The following is a 13,857-nucleotide window of genomic DNA, read 5'->3' on the forward strand; positions in this document are numbered from 1 at the left end:
CTACCCACTTTAGAAAATGAAGATAGTTTGGCTCTTTATTACCATTTATTAGAGAAATTATTAGCAATGAACACCACTAACTCCATCCATGCAAACTAAGATAACCCATTTAAGCTCCTTGAGTTTGTCAATCACATGTCTCTTGCCAACATGTGCTTAAATGAACCCTTGAGGAAATTCTTTGAAACTTGGTGCTCTTATGATCACATTACCTAGCATCGGTAATGACCCCCTAATTGGGTCATTACAATAATGATGTTGATGAAGAGTTGAGAAATGCTAGGGATACTATGAGGGAGTTGAAGAAGGATAATGGTGGAAAGGAGCAAGACAAACCTATTGATGAACGAATTAATGTAGGAGAGGTAAGGGTGGATGTAAGTTTTGAAAATGTTAAGGGAAATAACCAGATATGATGGGAAAATTGCCAGAGATAAATATTATTAGGGAAGCTTAGATCCTGAAAGTGAAGATTTGACTGACAATGACTCCAATGATTAGAATGTAGATGCACCAACTAGAAAAAGAGCACAAACTATAACAGCCCGATCCTTCTCCAGTTAGTATTGTCCGCTTTGGCCCATGGGCCTCACGGATTTGTCCCTTGGGAGGTTTCATTCCCAAAAGCGCGCTGACCAGGTAAGGAAGGCTCCCACATATATGGCCCAAATCTTTTCTTCCCGTTTTCGATGTGGGACACGAAGTTTCCACCCCCAGTGCGTAACTGGTTGAACAAGCACGTCCCAACCCCATCCCTGGGTCGTGACAAGCCCACTAGCTTCCGCCTGGTGCGTCCTCGCACCACACACCGTACTAGAGGGAGTCCAGCTCTGATACCACAAATGAAACACCTTAGGCAAATCCCACATCGACAAAACACGGGAGAGATGCTGGGTTTATAAGTTGGTGGTTCGTAACCCCTAGTGACGCGTTTTAAAATCGTGAGGGCTTCAGCCCAGAGCGGACAATATCACTAGTGGACCGAACCGTTACATTTGTGGTATCAGAGCCGCTCCGCGTGCAACCTTGAGCGATGGTGGGGCAAACCTCAGCGAGGACACTGAGTCCCATAAGGGGGGTGGATTGTAACACCTTAGGCAAATCCCACATCGACAAAACACGGGAGAGATGCTGGGTTTATAAGTAGGTGGTTCGTAACCCCTAGTGACGCGTTTTAAAACCGTGAGGGCTTCGGCCTAGAGCGGACAATATCACTAGTGGGCCGGGCCGTTACACAAACACTCACTATGATCTAGATTGCTAGGTTCTTTTATGAGAACTAGGTATGGTTTTTGAGAATGTTTTTCAATTTAGATATGTTGCTAGTAAATATGTTGTTAATAGGAATGTGTCTTTGAAATTGAAACCTAATGAGCCTATGAGGGTTAAGGTAACCTGCAAAGAAGGATATCCATAGTTACTTTTCGCTAGTCTAGAGACACATTCAAATAACTTTATAGTGAAATCTTATAACCCTATGCATAAGTGTTATAGGACAAACTAGAATAGGTAATGTAATTCACGCTATATTGTAAGAATTTATGAAAATAGGATAATTTCACAACCTAAGATCAAGTCATAGGAATTACAAAATTTGTACAAGGAGGAATTAGGGTGCTGTGTAGGCAAAACAAGTTACAGAAGGGCAAAACAAGAAGTGTTGAGGAAAGTAATTAGGGATTACAAGGTAGAATATGCCAAAATACTTGATTACACTGAAGAATTGAAGAGACCAAACCTCAAAATAACATGTTTGTTCTAATAGATACACAAAGTGAGCTAAGGAAAGTACTTTTTAGCAAGTTGTATGTGTGCTTCAATGCAACAAAGCAAGGTTTCATACATGGGTGTAGGAAGATAATTGGATTAGATGGTTGCTTTCTAAAAGGACCTTGAGGGGACAATGCCTTGGGGCTATTTCTAAAGATGGAAATAACCAAATGTTCCCCGTAACTTGGGCAATAGTTGACTTGGAGACCAAAGTGACTTAGATGTGGTTTATAAGGGTCTTGAAAGAAGATCTGGAACTTGGCTCTAAAGAAAAGCTTACTATATTAACTGATATGCAAAAGGTGTGTATTCCTCTATCAATTTTTCATTTACTTTAATATATATTTTAATTATTTATTTTAGTGTGTTAATCAAATACTTAACTTGCTCTTTCTTTATATGTAAGGGTTTTATTCTAGGTATTCAAGAGGAATTACCTGATGCTGAGCATAGGAGGTGTGGTCGACATATATATCAAGCATGGGAAAAGAAACGGAGGGGTACCGAAAGGAGAAAAAAATTTTGGGTTGTTGCTAAGTCTAGTTTTGAGGTAAAGTTAAAAGACAATTTGAAGGAGTTTGCCAAATTAGGGAAAGGAATATGTGAAGAGTTATTAAGTTATCTTGCGGAGGATTAGGTAAGAGTTTATCATAGTCCACACTCCAAGTGTGATGTAGTTGAGAATAACGTGTGAGACTTTTAACTCTTGGATACTCAGTATTAGGCACAAGTCTATTGTCACAATGTTAGAGGAGATTAGGGTTAAAATAATGAATAAGATAAGGACAATGAGGGATTTTGCTGAGACTTGGATATGTGATGTGAGTCCAATTGCAATAGAGTGTTTAAAGAAGAATATATCAATTGCAAACAAGTGTAGGATCAAATGAAATGGGAAGGCAGGATTTGAGGTTACTCAATGTGAATATGGGCATACAATAGACTTAAGTAGGGAGAAATGTACATATAGATATTGGGATATTAAAGGCATCCCTTATCCACATGCTATATGTTGTTTTTTCCATGAGAAATTAAAGCCTGAAGACTACTTATCTAAGTATTACACTAAAGAGTATTACCTCAAATCATATGGGTCCTTAATGCAACCAGTGAGGGGTATGAGGCTATGGGAGGAGACTAATAATCCACCAATTGAAACTCCTATAATTACTAAATAGCTTGGGAGACCAAAGAAACAAAGGAGAAAGGACAAAGATGAAGTTAAGGAAAAAAAATAAGAAAGATGTCAATGAGAGGAGTGCAAATGACTTGTGTATTTTCAAGACTTAAGGACATGACAGACAATGTTGTCCACTGAAACAAAATGACTCTAAGGTATGCTAAATCTGTCTTATATGTGTTATATAAGTTTAATATTAAATAATTTTCTTTTTTATTGATATTGGTTTCTATGTTATTATACAAATTGTAGGTTGATCAAGTGAACATAATGACCAATGAATCATAAGCCTCAACTGCATCATTGTCAAATAGTCAACCCAATATGGACTATTAGTGAGCATATCTTCATCAATATTACAAGATGGAGGGCAAAAGAGGGGAAATTTTAAGGATACTATGGGTAGAGAAACTACTAGTATCACAATTACAAATCTTGGTTTAATTAGAGAAAATAACAGAATTGGGAAAGGTATTGATAAGCTCCTATGCAAAAGAGGTGGTTCTACATCAAAGGGTGCATCAAGAGGTAGTACACAAAGTGCTTGTGGAAGAGAGAACTGTTGGGCAATTGAACCAAATACTAGCCAGCAATGAAAGGAAATTTTATTAGATTTGGTTATTATGTCAATAAAGACAAAAGGTTCTCAATTCAAAATGTGAGTTAGAAAAAATGTCCATTATTTTAATAAATGAGTTAATTTTAGTTTCTCTAACTAATGCATTTTATTTTAATTGTATACCCAGCTTACCATTCAGTAAGTTTATGAGCTATCAAACCCAACAACCCCAAGTCAAAAGAGCTTTTGAGGTTACTGGTGATCTGCGATTTAAACTGCCAAGTCTAAGATTGAAAAGCAAGCAGGCAATTACTTCAGAACATTTGTAGAAAATGAGGTTTGGAAAAGTTATGACAAGAAGGCCTAAAATGAGGCAATCACAAAGTAGCTCTACCTTTGAAGTGCAACCAAAAAGGAGGTCAAATAGCCAGTAATTACAGGGCAATGTCATAACACCATGAACAAATTGTGTCCTGTTGTCATTTTGGGCAAGTTATTTTACTTTGTGAACTATTATCCTATCATTTAATGTTGTCTTTATTGGATTTTGGATATGTTTTGGCATAAGGTTTGATCTTGGTTATGTATTATGGAAAATAAATGTTGGGTAATAGGATATTGCTAACTTGTTAGTTGTGTATTTTGGTTGCATTAGTAACTGCACATTGTAGTTAACAGACTATTGCTAAGTTTATGTTGAAATATAATGACTTTTATTAAGTAGCTTTGCATTTTCATTTCTACAAGATGCTTAGTTATGTTATTTATATAGTTCAATTATGTAACTTATTGGAAGTGGTTGATTTATGATTAAATTTTGGGTTGATATACAAATTATAATTAGGCTTGCTTTATCTCTATTATCAATAGGACTGGTTCAATTTTGTAGGAAGCATAAACTGCTCATTTGCGCTTTTATTTGCATAATGTAATTTAGTAAGTTATGTTCTTTAATTTTGCATAATTCCACTAGTCTTGCCAATTGTTAACTAGTTATTCAATACACAAGTACACACATTGAAGAGAAAATTACATAATGTATTAATTTGTACCACAATTACAATCCCTCAGCTACACAATCACAATATCCTCATCCATATTTCCTACACAAAATTTACAGTATTAAGAGTATATGCACATCAAATTATAGTCTAAAAATTATGCACAACTCATCAAAGCACCCAACAAAATAAGACTAAATCTATCCCTAACACAACACCTAAGCTACAAACACAGCTAAAATCGTTGTTGCAAATGCAATTAATCTTCCCTGAAGTTTGGACTTGTTCAAGCCTTTCTTTCTTTCTGCTTCATGTTCCTTTACCTTCAAAAGCAAGCCCATAATGACATTCTTCAAATGTTTAGGTACAGGAGGATCATACCAATAGAAAAATCCACATGCAATAACAGTCTTCATCTCTGAACATAATAATAATAATAATAATAATAATAATAATAATAATAATAATAATAATAATAATAATAATAATAATAATAATAATAATAATAATAATAATAATACAATGAAAAAACATAATCAAATTTCATAAATTAAGAATGTTAAACTCATCATATAATGTCTACAACTAAAAATCTTCTCCCAGGATTCATCCTTGTCCAAGAAACCTTCACTGTTCCACAATGGCATATTGGATACGCGATATTAATTGGGCTAGATTCTATTAGAAACACTGATTTCACCACTTTCCTCAATTTCGCAGAATAATGGTTCTTTTTACTCAGAATGTGTAGGATCTACAGACGCTAACAAAGAAAGAAGATTCAAAAAAAATTTTAGAGAATGTGCTAAAGATTCAAAGCAAATGGAAGAGGAATGAAGAAATGTCAAGAACAACTGTCGTTTTTAAACACTAGCACTAGCTAGCCATTATACATGCTACATAGGCTGAAAAAATCTCCTTCCCATGCTTCTTGGCGTGTGCTCTCATGATAAATGCTGATGTTCATTTATGTGTTCAAATATTTTTTTTTTTTAAGTTAAAGTGTTTAATGGGTAAAAGAATTAATTGATGTGTCTAATAAGTAAAAGTCAAAAAGTTCAGATGTATGATGATGTATTTGGTCTAATTTATAATCTATTTATATTATATTATGACAAATGTATATAAAAGTGGGAAAGAGGGGGGAATAATTGGATAGACCAAAAAAAAACACACATAATTATATTATATTATGATAATAAATGGTTAAATTTAATTGGCTATTGAAAATAAATATATTTAAGTAAATAAAAATATTATAAAATTAAAAAAAATGAAAAAGAAACTCTATATTTAGTATTAGGAACTTAATAGAATTTTCATATATTATATCATATACAAAAAATTAACAACAAATTATATAAAAAATTAAAATTAAAAAAAAAATAAATCACTATATATATATACTAAATTTTTTGTTAATACATAGAGAAAAATAATTTAAATAATTAAAGTTAATTTAAATTAAATAAAAATGAAAATAAAAAATTTAAATTATGATGTATGACTAATAATTTTTTTTTAATACTATTGAGTTCGACTCACAGCTTTTTAAGACCACTTCAATACAATTAAGTTAAAACTTGATGATATGACTAGTATTTTTTTTAATAGAAAAGGATGCTACCGAAAACTAGCAAATTTGGCCAACTAGCTGGTTTCAGGTCATCAAGTCTTAGGCAAGCTTATAAAAGCCCAGCAAATTTAGCCAGTTGTTAATTTATTGTGTTTCTAATATGCCTTCAGCCATTAGCTAAAACTCTCTCTCTCTATAATTGGTCAATTGTACATTTATCAACTGGCCTTACTCATTTTCTTATTTAGTAAATTAATATAATATAAAGTCAATTCAATATTATATTATCCTAATTCTTATGTCAATTTCATATTTGAGAGTGAAAGGTAGTTCGTACGCTATTTTCAAGTGTGCTGAGCGCGATTTTATCTTATTTGAAGTTGCAAGGCTATAAAATGAGTATAATTTGGAACCCTATACATTGTGCTTTCCTTTACTTTTCAGCTACTTTCTTTCTCCCTTTCTCTCTACACCTTGCAATCTCGGTTATGGATAATCCTATTTGCTGCAATTTGCACAATTTTCATGCAAATATTCACAGCAGAAGGATTTTCCCCCAAAGAAGATGATAAAATAGTGAGTTTGCCAGGGCAACCGCAAGTCGATTTTCAGAATATGCAGGTACATTATCATTGATAAAAAAAAAAACAGAGAGCTATTTTCTATTACTTTTTTGAAGCGAAGCAGACCACTGCTTCAAAGCCTCTTGTTACGTGGTTAAACCTCCGTTTTATTTAACTAGTTGCGACCTCTAAAAGATACATAGTATAAGCGCAAGTGAATTATTGTGATCATTTTGCGGGGCCAGTTGCTCTTCCGTTGGGCCGAGCTTTCTATGAGCATGGCCCATTCAGGCCAAGTGGTGGAGAGAATCTGATCATAAATGAATATAGTTGGAATAAAGGTGCCCCCATATAACATTGTCCACGTCTGCCTCTCTTCCTTTGTATTCTATTTGATTCAGAAAATATGTGGGGTTGGTCTTCCCCTTATAGTTGTTACATGGTATTGTTTTTCTTTTAATTGTGTGCATTGACCAACCAAATATCTAGCTTTTTGTTGATTGGACTCAACCGGGGTTGTAGCTTGTAATCTCACACGAGTTGCAGAGATTCCTCCAATACTATTTTTTTTAAAGTATATAATTTTAACTTTCCTCGTCTCTGCAGAAGCAAACATGCTATATTTGGAATCTCCAGCCAGGGTTTGTTTCTCTTATTCTGCTAATAAATCTTTCTATGACTCTGCGAACGACACTATTACAGGTTAAGATTATTAGCTCAAGGAGTAATAAGGACGAGTCCGCCTCTTAGGAGAAATAAGGATGCCGTGTTTTTAGGCTTGAGTAAAGGAGTGATAAGGTGAATTCTGTAAATATTGTATATTTGAATGAGTCTTTGTGGTTGAGATTCTTTGGGTAATTCGTTCCCTTCCAAGTGATAGTCTTCATTATTTTTCTCCTCCTTTTCAGCAACCTCTGTTATTATTCTTTTATTTAAATTTGAATGTATCATCAATTGAATTAATTTAAGGTTTCACATTAATAAAATTACATCTTCTTCACTTTGTTATCTTGGTATCAGAGCCTCAACGATCTGCTCACCATGGCTTCTTCTCTGAATGTAGCCAATTTTGTTACCTTAAAGCTCAAACAATCAAACTATCCTCTGTGGAGAGAACAACTTTTGAGTTTAGCTGAAAGTCAGGAATTGTCGGATCATTTGGTTAATGGCTTTCCTGAAGATCAGAAATTCGTTACCCTCCCAATCCAATTCAGAAACTATCAACCACGGCAATCGGACATCTTCAAGGCGTGGCAAAAGTCGATAGATTACTTCGTGGGTGGATCTATGGCACCCTTAGTGAGGAATCACTCGGACTTGTCATCGGACTAGAAAGCGATTCATCTTGTTTGGAGTGCATTAAAAGATGCATATGCACAAGATTCTCAAGAGAGGGAATTTACCCTCAGACAGCAATTGACCTATTTTCGCAAAGATGAAAATCGGTCCATCACTGAACATCTGCGTTTGTTTAAAGAACTCTGCGACAGTTTAGCCGCTATCGGGAAAAAAGTACCCGATGAAGAAAAAGTCTTTTGTCTCCTTACCATGCAGGACCCCTGATGCGAAAGCGTTTACTACGACGATGCTTAAACCACCGCGACCCAATTTTAATGAACTGGTCTCTCAACTTAAGAATTTAGACCAGCGACGAGTGTGGTTTTCCACACAGAACGAATCTGGTCTTGATCAAATTTCGCATGTGGCTTTTTATGGAAATCAACAGAATTCATCCAGTAATTCCTCAAATCGGCGTCCTAGATTTAATTCCCAAGGGCATGGTTTTCAAGCCCGAAAGCATAAAACCCTTTTACAAACATAGAGTCGTATTCTTACTAACTGCGACCTCCCCAGGGTGGTCGTATAAGAATGACTCCAGCTGAACGAGAGCTGTATAAGAACGAAGTGTGTCAATACTGCATGAGATGGTCACATCACGAAGATTTCTTTGGTGGATTCCACAAGAAAAACAAAGCGACCACTGCTCAAGCTCTTTCGGCACTCACATTGGATCGATGTTGTAGATATCTTGTGGGTTGCAGACTCTGGTGCATCGAATCATATGACAGGTAACAAAAATCTATTCCATAAACTTACTGACTATTATGGACCTGATTCCATAACCATCGGCGATGGAACGTTTCTATCCATCGATGGTGTTGGAATGACGTCTATAGAACAGAAGCAAAAATTATCACTTTCAAATGTCTTTTCTGTTCCTGCTCTAAAAAAGAATTTACTTTCTGTAGGCCAATTAACAGATGATTATCCTGTGAATTGTGAATTTTCTAATGTTTCTATTTCTGTTAAGGATCGACAGATGGGACAGGTACTGCTACAAGGGCCACGGAAAAATAACCTTTATATCTTGTCAGGGAATCCGAAAGCATATTTTCCCAATCGATTTAGGTCTGTAACAGCAGACATATGGCATCAACGATTAGGACACCCTCAACCTTCTGCGATTTCTATTTTGTTTAATAAGAACCTTATTGATGTTAAAGGTTCCTTGCATTCTAAATTTTTATGTGATAGCTGCCAATTAGGCAAATTGAGCAAATTTCCATTTAGTTTGTCTTCCAATAAAAGTACCACTGTATTTGAAAAAGTTCATTGTGATTTATGGGGACCAGCCCCTGTTTTATCTTTTGCCAAATTTAAATATTATGCTTGCTTGGTAGATGACTATTCTAAATACTCTTGGCTTATACCACTAAAGAAAAAATCGGATTTCTTTGTTGCTTATAAAGCTTTTGAACAGTTTGTGCTAAGACAATTTGGGAAGACCATCAAGGTTTTCCATTCCGATGGAGGAGGTGAGTTTTTGAATAATGCTTTATCTTCACATTTTCTTTCACAAGGTATTAAACATCAAGTGTCGTGTCCTCATACACCCGAGCAAACAGTCTTTGTCGAGCAGCGACACCGCTTTATTAAATGAATTAGGATTGACGATGATGTATCATAGTCATGTGCCATTGTCTATGTGGGTCGATGCTTTTCAAACTGCTGTTTTTTTAATAAATAGGTTGCCTACTTCTGTGCTAGGGAATGAAACACCATATTTTAAATTGCATGGAACTCATTTTGATTATAGCTCCCTACGTGTCTTTGGTTCTAAGTGTTTTCCATATATATGGGACACAAGAGGTCATAAGTTTGATCCTAAGTCTTGTTTATGTGTTTTTATAGGGTATAGTGAAAAACACAAAGGTTACAAATGTTTCAATCCCAAAACTAAGAAAATAATAATATCTCGACATGTGAGCTTTGATGAAAATGTTTTTCCGTATAAATCTGCATCTCCTAATAAAATGTTTGTTGACAAGCTTATGGATTCTTGGTTACCATCTGCTGAGATTACTGATTTTCCACTAAGTTCTGAAGAAAGTGCAGGTCCAGATGTATTACCAGTTCCTATACCAGCAACACATGACAATCGGACTATAGGAGATCATGAAACAGAATCTGATCCTACAAGTGAGTCTCCACTAGCAGCTCATCATTCACACTCTGATGCTGTTCAAGATGACGGGATGCATCTAGAAACGAGGTGAGCAGCTGTCTCCACCTCCATTGTTTTTGTCAAATAGAGTTGAAGACACAGTTCAAAATTCCTTAGCAGCAGAGGACGTTGTTGGTAAACAAGTTGCTGCAATTGAATCAGACTCGGTGTTTTTGTCATCTCCAACTAATACTCATGTACCTGGTACTTCTATGATTGATGGTACTGTAATCAGTCTACCAACAGTTCATACGGATCAAGAAGAGTTGCTTCCTGAAGTCTGTTCATCATCTTTGGCTGAAATATCAGCTGAACAAGTTCATGACGAAGCATTGCGACCTCGACATTCGATGGTCACGTGTCACGATCGAATAGTTAAGCCAAACCCAAAGTATGCTTTACATGTGTCTATATCTCCTGATATACCTCCTGAGCCTAAAACTGTTAAGAGTGCTCTTGCACATCCAGGTTGGAAACAGGCTATGATAGAGGAGTATCAAGCTTTACAGTCAAACCACACTTGGGAACTTGTTCCTAGACCAGCGCATGTAAATATAATAGGGTGTAAGTGGGTTTTTAAAGCTAAAATAAATTCTGATGGGCATTTGGATAGATTGAAAGCTAGACTAGTTGCCAAGGGGTTTCATCAACTAGATGGTGTTGATTACACGAAACCTACTCCTGTTATTAAACCAGAACCATACGCTTAGTTCTTTCTGTGGCTTTAGTGAAAAATTGGCCAATTCGCCAATTAGACGTGAAAAATGCATTTTTGCATGGATTTATAACAGAAGATTTATATATGGATCAGCCACCTGGAATGAAAGATCCTAATTATCCTAATCATGTTTGCAAATTACAGCGAGCATTGTATGGTTTAAAACAGGCTCCGAGAGCCTGGTTTAATAGGTTGAGTATGTTTTTAATTGATTATGGTTTTTTTTGCAGTTTAGCTGATCCATCCTTGTTTGTCATGCATACATCGACAGGTGTATTGGTTTTATTAATTTACGTGGATGATATGTTGTTAACAGGATCGTCTATGGCTCTAGTTCAGAATTTTTTGCAGGTCTTAAGCAAGGAGTTTTCCATGAAAGACCTTGGGCCATTGCATCATTTTCTAGGCATTCAAATTCAATCGACTGACTCTGGGTTACAATTGAATCAAACCCGTTATGCCTATTCAATTTTGGAAAGAGCTCAGATGGTGGATTGTCAACCGATGCCCACTCCACTTGTTCAGCGACACGATCCTGTTACAGACCCGACACCAGTAGCTGATCCCACCTTCTTTCGAGGGCTTGTGGGTTCGTTACAGTATTTGACACTAACCCGATCGGATTTGTCCTATAGTGTCAACTATATTTCTCAATTCATGCACAGTCCAACTTTGTCTCACTTAAAATATGTTCGTCGTATATTACGATATCTCAAAGGAACAATACATTTTGGCTTATTTTTTAAAAAAGATACCTCACTTGTTCTTAGTGCATTTTCTGATGCAGACTGGGCCGGATGTCCAACCACACGACGGTCTACTACAGGCTACTGTACTTTTCTTGGTTGCAATATCATTTCCTGGTGTGCCAGAAACAACACACCTGCGCGTTCTAGCACAGATGCCGAGTATCGTTCCATGGCTCACACTGCAGCCGAGCTTACTTGGCTTGGATATCTCTTACAGGACTTGCAAATCTATCCCAAGCAGCCGCCTATTTTATATGGTGATAATCTTAGTGCACTACATTTAACAGTCAATCCAGTATTACATTCACGCAGTAAGCATGTTGCTCTTGACTATCACTATGTTAGAGAGCGTGTTGCTCAAGGGGTTTTGATCACAAGATACATTCCCTCAGCATATCAAATCGCTGATATATTTACGAAGTCCATGACAAAGGCTCGCCTAGCACAATTTCGACGCAAACTATGTCTCCACCCTGGACATAGTTTGAGGGGGGATATTAGCTCAAGGAGTAATAAGGACGAGTCCGCCTCTCAGGAGAAATAAGGATGCCGTGTTTTTAGGCTTGAGTAAAGGAGTGATAAGGTGAATTCTGTAAATATTGTATATTTGAATGAGTCTTTGTGGTTGAGATTCTTTGGGTAATTCGTTCCCTTCCAAGTGATAGTCTTCATTATTTTTCTCCTCCTTTTCAGCAATCTCTGTTATTATTCTTTTTATTTAAGCTGAATGTATACTGTCAATTGAATTAATTTGAGGTTTCACATTAATAAAATTACATCTTCTTCACTTTGTTATCTAAGATAACCTTCTACTCCAAATAAGTTTGTTTAATGCTTAACATTATACCTTTGCGTGCCTTCAGATTCAAAAGAAACATTTTTTTTGGACACATTGAAACAAATGGCAAAACGTTGGGGTCTCAAGCTCTGCAATCTATACTTTATGGCCTGTTTGCCTAATCAGTTTAAGTTCTGGATTAATATTTTGAAATTATGGGAATTCACTTTTTCTTTTTTTTTCAAATAAACATAATGGCTCCCTGGAGCCAAAAAAGAAAGGCCTTAAATTTATTTTCTGGATTTGCTTTAATCAAAAGTGTTGACATCAGACTCTTTTTCTTTTTAGCACAAGACAATCTCATATTCCTGCAGCAGTGGTTTGTCAACTTTCCTGAGTACAAGAACAGAGATTTCTTCATCACTGGAGAGAGCCATACAGGTAAATTTAGCTCAAGGAAACACATAGGAAATTCCTGTCTCCTTGTCAGATACCTTATTATCTGGACTTCTCGTTTTCAGGTCACTATGTCCCACAACTTGCGAAGCTCATTGTTGAGTCAGGACTAAATTTCAGTTTGAAGGGCATAGCTGTAAGTAAAGCATTGAAACAAAAGTGAATTCTGACACCCATTTTCCCTCCATACTTATATAAGTTATTTACATTTTCAGATAGGAAACCCTCTCTTGGAGTATAATACTGATCTCAACTCAGAGGGTGACTATTACTGGTCTCACACCTTCATATCAGATGCTGCTTATGAACTTATCAGTTCAGTGTGTAACACTTCACAGCTTTGGAGAGAGCGCATGAGAGGCTCTCTTTCAGCTGCTTGCAGAGCAGTAAGCGCTCAACTTTCGTCTGAAGTTCCTTTCGAAATTGATGATTATGATGTAACTGTCGACGTCTGCGTTTCATATGGGCAATCACAATTCAAAGTCCACAATCATCCCTTGAAACCAAAGTTTCAATTTTATATATATATTAAATTTTTAATTATTAAAATTTAAATAATTTTAAATAAAAAATCATTTCAATTTTAATAATCAAGACATTTTATAATTATTTTTATATATTAAAATAGCAAATAATACATTTTATAATTATTTTTATATATTAAAATAGCAAATAATAATAGCAAACTAAGAGAATTTTTATTCATATCAATGCAACTTAATAAAATTTGAAGATAAAATATTTTTATACATATTTTAAATTTTAATATATCATTTAAAATATTAAAACAATAGTGTTTTTTTAAAAAAATAAATAAATTATACAATCGTTAAATTCTTTATATATATTAGTTCTTTCAACATCCCTTACATATTATTATACTTGTTATATATACTTATAATTCAAATAAAATAAAATTTTATCTACTTTATGTAATTATTTTTCATTCATTTAGTTTTAATATTTTTATTGCAATTTTTAAAATTTATAACAATTTTTTTA

General features: G+C 35.2%; 1 pseudogene; it reads left to right on the plus strand.

Moving 5' to 3' along the window:
- Positions 1 to 290: 290 nt before the first annotated feature.
- On the plus strand, positions 291 to 13,367 carry LOC131178319 (serine carboxypeptidase-like 45; annotated as a pseudogene).
- Positions 13,368 to 13,857: the final 490 nt, after the last annotated feature.

The sequence above is a fragment of the Hevea brasiliensis genome, chromosome 3 (assembly GCF_030052815.1).
Source record: "Hevea brasiliensis isolate MT/VB/25A 57/8 chromosome 3, ASM3005281v1, whole genome shotgun sequence".
Classification (NCBI taxonomy): domain Eukaryota; kingdom Viridiplantae; phylum Streptophyta; class Magnoliopsida; order Malpighiales; family Euphorbiaceae; genus Hevea; species Hevea brasiliensis.